This window comes from Stegostoma tigrinum, chromosome 8, assembly GCF_030684315.1.
Source record: "Stegostoma tigrinum isolate sSteTig4 chromosome 8, sSteTig4.hap1, whole genome shotgun sequence".
NCBI classification, from domain to species: domain Eukaryota; kingdom Metazoa; phylum Chordata; class Chondrichthyes; order Orectolobiformes; family Stegostomatidae; genus Stegostoma; species Stegostoma tigrinum.
The window spans coordinates 4,267,123-4,275,705 of record NC_081361.1 but is presented as its reverse complement, the minus strand read 5'-3'; the positions used below and the strand labels follow the sequence as shown (position 1 = coordinate 4,275,705).

The window sequence follows — 8,583 nt, the reverse complement described above, 5'->3', positions numbered from 1 at the left end:
CAAAATCATGAGGGGTATAGACAAGATGGTTAGCAAGAAGTTTATTTTTCCCCAGAGTGGGGGACTCAATTACTAGGGGTCACAATTTCAAGGTGAGAGGGGAAACGTTTATGGAAGATATGCATGGAAATTTCTTTTTGCAGAGGGTTGTGTGTGTCTGGAACACATGGCCAGTGGAGGTGGTAGAGGTGGGCACGATACCATCATTAAAGGTGTATCTAGACAGATACATGAATGGGCAGGGAGCAGGGGATTACATATCATTGGAAAATAGGCAATAGTTTTAGATATAGGATCTGGATCGGCATTGTCTTGGAGGGCCGAAGGGCCTTTTTGTGAGCTGTAATTTTCTTTGTTCTGTAGAAACCCGAAACAATGCAGTCCTTGTGCCCCAATCGGTAGCTTCAGCATTTATTCCCTTCACCACTGAGTTATAGTGGCAGCAGAGCGCACCATTTACAAGATGCACTACAGTTACGAACCCCCTCCCAATTGAGACCACCTTTCAAGCCTTGTAACTGTGTCACCTGGAAGGACAACATTAGAAGATGCAGTGAAATCTCAGCATCTGCTCGTTCCCCGCTAAGATGCATACCCAGGGGATCAGAATCTATATCAGCAATGATCTCACTGAGTGGTGCAGTGAAATTGATGGGCCAAAAAGCACTTGTTTGCTGTACATCTTTTGTTATTCCTTTTTAAAAAAAATCAGTTGATTAATTCAGTGACCAGACATGTACTCAGTCCTCTAGCTCTTCTCTAAATTGCTGTTTGGTGAAGCTCCAGCAGCATCTCCTGGTCTTATATACCAGCCTGTGGTTAAGAATAGAATGCTTCCCAAAACCCTCGCGGTCATCCAATCTCCCTGCCCAAACACCTTCAGGCATCTGTAAAAGCCCACTGTAAGGTGTCTTTGATCTTCTATGCTGCTCAGTACTCTCATTTTTCATTGTTCACGCTCCCTGAATTTATTACCATTCTCTTTTCTGGTTGAATTCTATTCACTTTTTTTTTCTTTCCACCTGATTGCTGCCTCCCTGCAGTCCATGATTTTCTTCCTCATGGTCAAAGACATGATTGTTTATTGCATGTTATCTACAAACTTCTAAATTATAGATCCTACAAATAGGTTTTATTGATAATTATCGATCAGAAAAAAGTGGAAGTGCACTGCATAAAAACTGAAAGGACTGCAGTTGATGTCAATCAAAAACAAATAACAAAGCAGAAATTGCTGCAAAAGGGTCAATAGAACTTGCAGCATCTGCGGACAGCAATCAAAGATAACATTTCAGCATGAGTAACCCTCAGAATTTACTGCAAACAAGCATCGAGATATAGTTCATTCTTAGTTGGGGATTCGCAGCAGCTATAATAACAGAATATAAACAAATGTGAATTTGTGAGTGTCTCTGGAGTTTGTTTTTCTGAGTGATCCTTTACCACATATGGGACTGGTGAACAACCTCTCCCAGTGTGACTGAGTAAATGAGTTTCCACCTCGGTGGGTAATTGAATCCATCCCTCGGTCCGCACATTTCCCTGGTTTCTCTGTGTTGTGGGTGTCTTTGTCTCTATCCAGATTGGGTGATGAGGTGAATTTGAGTCAATGCAGACAGAAGGCCCAATTTTCCCAGTTGTGAATGTGTTTTTATTCTTCCTTATTCTCCCATTGGTTGTGGGTATTGCTACTCAGGACAGCATTTGTTGTTCGTCCATAATTTACCTTGAACTGATGTCAGAGGGCAGTTAGGGGTCAACCACATTGTTGTGGATCTGGGGTCACTTGTGCTCCAGACTGGTGAACGCCTTCACTCCTGAAGGGACATGAATGAATGAGATTTTAGAAAGTTACAGCCATGGTCTTTGTTTCTGAAATTCAGTTAACGTTCCAGACTGTATTCATTGAATTTAAACTGCAGCAGCTGCCGTGTCTCAGTTCCCAGGGATAACTAGGAGACATATCGCCAATACACTGCTGTCTCCCTGCTGCATTGCTCCATTGTACAGAATATTTTTCACTGTTCAGATCAATCCAGGGTAAGAGAGAAAAGGAGAAGGCCATTCTGACCAGCACACCAGTGTCAGCCCTGGTGAGAAAGGGATTGAGTGAAAGGGAAAAGTTTGGATAGGCGTGTGTTTGCAACATTTACATTGTGTGTGATATTTCCCGCAGCCTGATGTCCCAATAATCCCCAGTAACTGTCAATAAAAGCTGCAATAGGTTAGGTTGGAGATCACAGCCTCAGCATTTCACGCACCTCTGTGCCGTCAGAGAAGGGATGCACACTCACCGATTGTGTCACTGGAGCCACAGAATAGCTCTGTGCACACATTGCCATCCCCATTTCTGGTTGGGCATGTGCTTAGGGGAAGGTGCTTTCTTCACTGTGCCCTGGGTTTACGTTCCAGACAGGAATGACTCCGTGTTACTGCTGTGAGAGTGGTCACAGTGGGCAGGGCTTCTAATGAAAAATAAAACAATTCGACCCGTGTTTGTGGGATAAGGTTGACATTAATCTTCCAGCTGATGACCTCTCCATCCAATTGGAATAGTACGGATTGCCTCAGGTGGGAAACAAGTGCAGAGCGAGGGTAGTGAAAGGGCTGGAATTGGATCCAAGGCGTGAGGGAGAAACCAACTGAAGAAATGATGATGTGGGTGGGAATGTGACAAAATTACTTGTTTGGTTCATTATAACACAATTCGCAATCAGAATGAAGCAATCACAACTGCTGTTTCAAAAAAGTGTGGTATTTTCTCAGATTTTACTGATTTTATCCTTCCCCTAAAATCAGAAACGTAATGGTATGGATTCGATTCCGATGAGGAAATTTCTCATCCTCCATCTTCCTCCCATGAGATCTTGATGATATCACATATCAACTGTTTTCTGTGTGTGAGGACATGACCGAGCATTTAAGTCAATGGGTTGCTATTCCACTGTGCACTGCCTACATGGGTTTGAATCTCACTGTCGTTGGTGTTTCAGGTTATTCTTGCAGTTGTCATTCTTCTTCGTATCTCACACATTTGCACAAGTTGGACTTGACGCCCAATTCTCATCAGTTTATGTCAGCAGAGATTCTTGGATTGTAAAGTCCAAATCAAGAATTGCAACCTATCACTTTGATATGTTCAAATTGCGCATTAAACTGTAATAGCAAAAAGGAACACAATGTTCCCTCCTGTTATTTCTTCAATCTGTGGTGTGTAGAGTGCCATTTGTTGCCTCCAGGTCACAGCACATTTGTTCTTCATCGGCTAATGAAGCTTGTTACTGATCTGTCTAATCAAATAAATAGACCTTTTCTGCTACTTTATCCAACTCCCTCATAATTTTAAATTTTTCAATCAATGGGACCGTAGGCCAAACGATGCAGAAACAGAAGTAAGCCAGTCGGCCCATCAAGTCTTTCCGCTATTCAATGGTGTCATGGCTGCTCTGATAATCTTCAACATCATTCTCCTACCCCACGTGAATAACCCCTGATCTTCTTACTGATTAAACATCTGTCTAGATCAGCTTGAAAATACTCAACAATTCAGAGAGAGAATTAAATGGGCAACGCCTTGTTCTGAGATTGTGTCCTTTGGCCCTCGACGCTCACACTGAGGCAAACCGCCTGTCCATTTCTACTCTTTCAGGGTCCCTAGGAATATTGAATGTTTATAAATGTTATTGTGTGTTCATAAATCTCGCCATCTCCAGCCTCCTTAGTCCCAGGAGAACAATCCCAGCCTCACCAAGCATACCATTCCATTTTATCCAGTCTTGGGAAAACGCCACAATATCTCCTGCGGTGGCCGTGAATATGTTAAAGGGAGATTGACAATGATTCTGTGAAAAAAATAAGTGGCTTAGCGTTTATCAGGCAAATGCAGGGGTTGGGATTAAGGGTTAGAATCAGATTTACTCAAACATATGAAACAGTGGGGCATTGTGTTTCTCTGATTCCAGGCCTGGTAACTGGGATTACATGGTTGTCTGCAGCTTTAGTCACTTCCTTGTCTGAGGAAACTGCCGGTACAACTGTTGTAAAACTCAAATGCTCATTGAAAAATATACCCAAAAATGCACTCCAGCAAAAAAAAATAAAATCCACATGAACATGAATCACATTCACCATGTGAATATAATGCATAAAGTCTTCATTTTATACTGTAAGCAATAGGAGTATGATGCGGCCACTCAGCACTTCTAGCCCACCTCACAGTTCAATGAGATCTTGGATGGCCTCCGAAGTCAATATCAAATTTCCTACACTATTCGCTGAGATTTTGATTTTCTTTTTAAAAAGTCTGTTAAAATCTATCAATGACAGCCTTTTACAAATTTAATACTTAGCATTTACAACTTCCGAGGATCAGAATTCCAAAGATTCTTCCCTTTGTGTGTCCCTCACTTCAGTCCGTTCTTTGGGAAGTATTCCTGTCGTGTGCCTGGTGCTGCTCCTGTCACACTCTACAGCACTGCGCTTATTTCCTGTTCCCTGAGGGCGTTGTGAGGCGTTGTGGCCGTATAGTGGTCCTTATTGTATGATACGGCTGCAGCAGCTCTTGATCGAATCCGAGTCACTGCATTAACTGTAGTGTTCCATTTCCACGTAAAATGTGCGAAACGAAGACAATGAGGGATCAATTTAAATTCCAGAAAGCATGCTCATGGAGGTGTGTTCAATGCCGATGTTGTGACAACAAGAATCACCCAGGGCAGCTCCCATTAGCACAGGCCAGTGATTCTTGAAGCGTCAGGCTCAGGAAAATGACAAGAGAGCAATGTTCAGCGCAACGCACATCATGGCAAAAAACCAGTTTCTGCATTGTGCAGCTTATTTGTCAGATTTGCCTCATTTAGCATTATGAAATTGTTCACTCTTTAAACAGGTACAAGCCAGTAATATCTGTTGAAAAGAGAGTTGGTCCCAGTACTCACTTCTGGGAACAGCAGAGTGTACTTTTCTTGAATCTGAAAAACAATTCCTCACAGAAAATGTCACATCCCCGCTGTCACCAGGCTTTTCACTCAATCGGCTTCAATTCTTTGTCAAATTCAATTCAATAGATCATAGAATGATATAATCCCGACAGTGTAGAAACAGGTCCTTTGGCCCAACAGGTCCAGACCGGCCCTCAGAGCATGTCACCCAGACCCATTCCCCATACACCACTTAATCATGTCATTGAGAAATCTCTTCATTTGTGTTCAACTTATGAGAGCAGTGTGTCGCAATGGGTGTGGACCAGAATTCGTACCATACTTTGGAAATCATGCCCCGCTGTATATCATTTCACAATCACAAGGGAGAAATATCAGCTGCTCAACATAATTTACTTCAGTGAGTTAAACATGAGGTCTTAATAAGATCACATGTCATCTTCTTCACTCATGTGACGAGATGGCTGAGAGGTTAAGGCACTGGACTGCTAGTCATTTGTGCTCTGCACGCGTGGGTTCGACTCCCACTCTCTTCGCTATTCCCAGCTATTTTGCTCCTGCCAATCGTCATTATGTCTGACAATATTTATTTTAAGTGAATCTGGAATCCAATTCTTGTCAGTTTATCTCCCTTGCGATTCTTAATCGGTTGATTTTGTGGTAAAGTCAAAATCAAAAATTGGAACTTGATGTCTGACATCTATTAAAATGTAAGTTGAATTCGGACCATCAGAAGGAACATGACTTTTCCTCCCATTAATCCTCCCAAACTGTGCGCCGATGAACATACATGGAACGAAAAAATGATACGGGTAAAAAAGAGACGAAATATCGGAAGCACAGGTTTATACAGTGGGATTGTTGATGAGTATTTCAAACTAACACAAAGTTCTATATAATACTTCAAACAGTCCTTACTAAACCGACAGTGAGACAGATGCTTGATGAAAGACGCGAACACAACAAGCCAAGGGCAGCTTGAGGATGGCTCTTGTAGTAATGGGTAGGGCAGTTGATTGCTAAACATTTGCGATTTGAAGGTCGTGAGGGTTCAGAAGCCTCCCGGAGTCGACTTTCATTTCAGGTTCCAAACGAATCAATGGTGTTCTGTGGAAACTGCTTCATCAGCACTTCCTGTCATCCGGAATTCCAGTCCCTGCTGCTGACCAGCGGGCGTTCATCACCATCCCACACACGTTTTCAGAGAATAGTTCGACCTTAGACAACTTCACGTGCACAAACCTGCATAGTTGACAGGGAAATGCAACATAACATTCCCGTTATACATATGATTTGTCACCTTGAATATATTTAGAGATCTATAAATCCAGATTCTCAAAGTAACATGGGAGGATGGGATAGGAAAATCCATTGAAGTTTTCGATCAACTAAGATGTTAAGAAACGGTGAGTCAGTGGAGTCGGGTTGAAAGGCCTCTTACTGTTTCCATCTTTCAGTTTTGTTTCAGGCAGAGAATTGTCAACAATAACGTGGAACATAAAACAATGTAATGTAGGTCTGTGCCAACCACCATTCTGAACTGAACTGATCCCATTTGCCTGCCAATGGTTGCGTATTTCTCTATTACCTTCCTGTTCACATCCTCATGTTGTTGAGTATGGTGAATCAACAACACTGAATATCAAGTCCTTCACATTTACCCCACTGCTCTCACAACTGGGATGGACAGCTCCTGTGGTAGCATTAGGTCAGACAATTGAGGATGCTCACAGACATTCTATCAGAGAGCATGCTCCTCCACATAGGTTTTCAACTGGTCACATGGAACAAGTTGCCATTGGAGATGTTGGAGCTTCAGGGGCAGATTACTCAATTTTTGGGAAGGAGCTTTGAATGTGGTGCTAACCATGATATTCTGATATTCTAAATCCAGTTCTGGCCTCTTCTCACTTTACAGTTTTAAATGTGAAATTTAATTTGTCTTTGTGTTCCATTCTTATGCATTCACTCTTCATGAAAGTCTTCGAAAGCGTCCTTGAATGAAGTAATGGTGAATATTGATGACGGTGCGTCTGTCCTGTCAGTTGTGTGAATTTTGCATACGAAGTTAATGAATTGTTGCTGAATCGAATTCTGTGAAGAATTTTGTGGATGTAACATTATCTGCGAGGAATTGCTTCCCTGACTCGAGGAGAGTGCACAGAGTCAGTATTGACACCAACCTCTCCTCAGGATAGATATTAATGAACCGCACCTTTGTTGAAGGTGCACAGTTTCAAAACTCTAAATGATGTAAAACTCACGAATGAACTAAGCAACGCAGGAAGCCACATGAACTGCTTTTTACCAACAAATTGTATCTTACTGGGCATTGCTCTGTGTTCTTTTCCTGAGCGTTGTGACACGGAACCATGACACGATCAGGGCAACACTTGAGCAAGTGCAAAAAGAGGGCAGTGCCAGAGGGCATGCCAGGAGCAGCACTAGGGACACGGTGAAGTTAATTTCCCACAACAGGAACACACCCCAAACAGTAGACTGCGGGGAGAGAACTCTGAGTGAAGTGAAGTTTTGAAAGTTGATGCCCCAGAGACTGTGGAAGTCAGTTATTGAGTGTGTTCAAGACCACAATTGACAGATTTCTACAGAGTGAAATCATCAAGGGCTCACGGGACAGTGGATGAAAATGTTGAAAATGCACATTTCATTGCAGTTTAGCTCTGTGTAATTACGCAAGTTCATCGAACAACTTAGGAACCACGAATGACGACAATCATATCCCAGTTTGCAGGCAATTTTCCAAACATTGAGTTATAATTCGAAATACAGAGCTGCACAGAAACATCCTGCTCCAGTGGCGCAATTGGCCAGCGCATGGTACTTATAAGACAGTATTAAGGTGTGTGCAATGCCAAGGTTGTGAGTTCAAGCCTCACCTGGAGCAGTTTTAGTTTGTTGTGGCACAAGAGGGTAATAAGGAAATTCAACTCTGAGCAACGTTTGTGGGGATACAGCAGTTTCTGTTAATTGGGAAATTACTCAATGAATGACAAACATCCTACAAGTATTTTCAATGTGAAGAAATATCTGCGGAAAGAGAAGTTTTATTTCAGCGCAATGACATTCCTCTCGTGGCTGAATGCACGCAGTTAAATTATGAGAAAAAGCTTTTAAACTCATTTCAACTTATTCACATTGCTGCAACCTCGCACAGGTCATTGAAATAATTAGAAAGGAATCAGATCATTCAGCCCATTGAATGTTTCATTCTACTTTAGTTAGAAATTTCATCAGCTTTAAATACAGAACTGCCGAGAAGAAGGGAGGGTTCAAAATGCAAAGGAAGATAGAGTCTTGTTTGCGGATTTCTTGGATGGAGTTCAGGAACCATGAAATGTACCAGAAATCATCGGAATGTGGCCAAATGTTTAAGGCACCAGTTTCAAACGGAAATTACATCTTTCAGGGATGGTTCCCTTCTGGCTCGAGAGGGTTTAAATTTACTTTTTAATTGAAAACATGTTCAGTTCCATGCTTCACGGAGAATGAACGGCCAATCTTATCCAGCTGCACGTGAACAATAAATTTCATTGCACGTGAAGTCAAAGAAATTCGAAACTATTCCCCACCCACCCACAGACTTTGTCTCACTGTTAAGGTGCCTGCGTCGGGAACTAGCGGT

General features: G+C 42.2%; 1 non-coding gene across 1 annotated transcript; it reads left to right on the top strand.

The window, feature by feature from the left end:
• The first annotated feature begins 7,749 nt into the window (after positions 1–7,749).
• trnai-uau (transfer RNA isoleucine (anticodon UAU)) lies at positions 7,750–7,845 on the top strand. The gene is made up of 2 exons: positions 7,750–7,787; positions 7,810–7,845. It is a non-coding gene; the product is annotated as a tRNA-Ile (tRNA).
• Positions 7,846–8,583: the final 738 nt, after the last annotated feature.